Consider the following 304-nt stretch of genomic DNA (forward strand, 5'->3'; position numbering starts at 1 on the left):
TACCCAGAAGTGGGATTGCTGGATCGTAAGTTAAGTCTATTTTTATTCTTTTGAGGAAACCCCACCCTGGTTTCCACAATGACTGCACCAAACTACATTTTTTCCAACAGTGTAAGAGGGTCATCTTTCTCCACAGATACCCCAGGATTTAATGTTTGTGGAATTTTGAATGATGACCATTGTGACTGTTGTGAGGTGATACTTATTATAGTTTTAATTTACCCTTCTCTGATAATGGTAGTGAGCAATTTTTTTTTATATATCTATGTGGCATTTGTATGTCTCTATTGGAGAATTGCTTGTT

The sequence above is a fragment of the Vicugna pacos genome, unplaced genomic scaffold, assembly GCF_048564905.1.
Source record: "Vicugna pacos unplaced genomic scaffold, VicPac4 scaffold_191, whole genome shotgun sequence".
NCBI classification, from domain to species: domain Eukaryota; kingdom Metazoa; phylum Chordata; class Mammalia; order Artiodactyla; family Camelidae; genus Vicugna; species Vicugna pacos.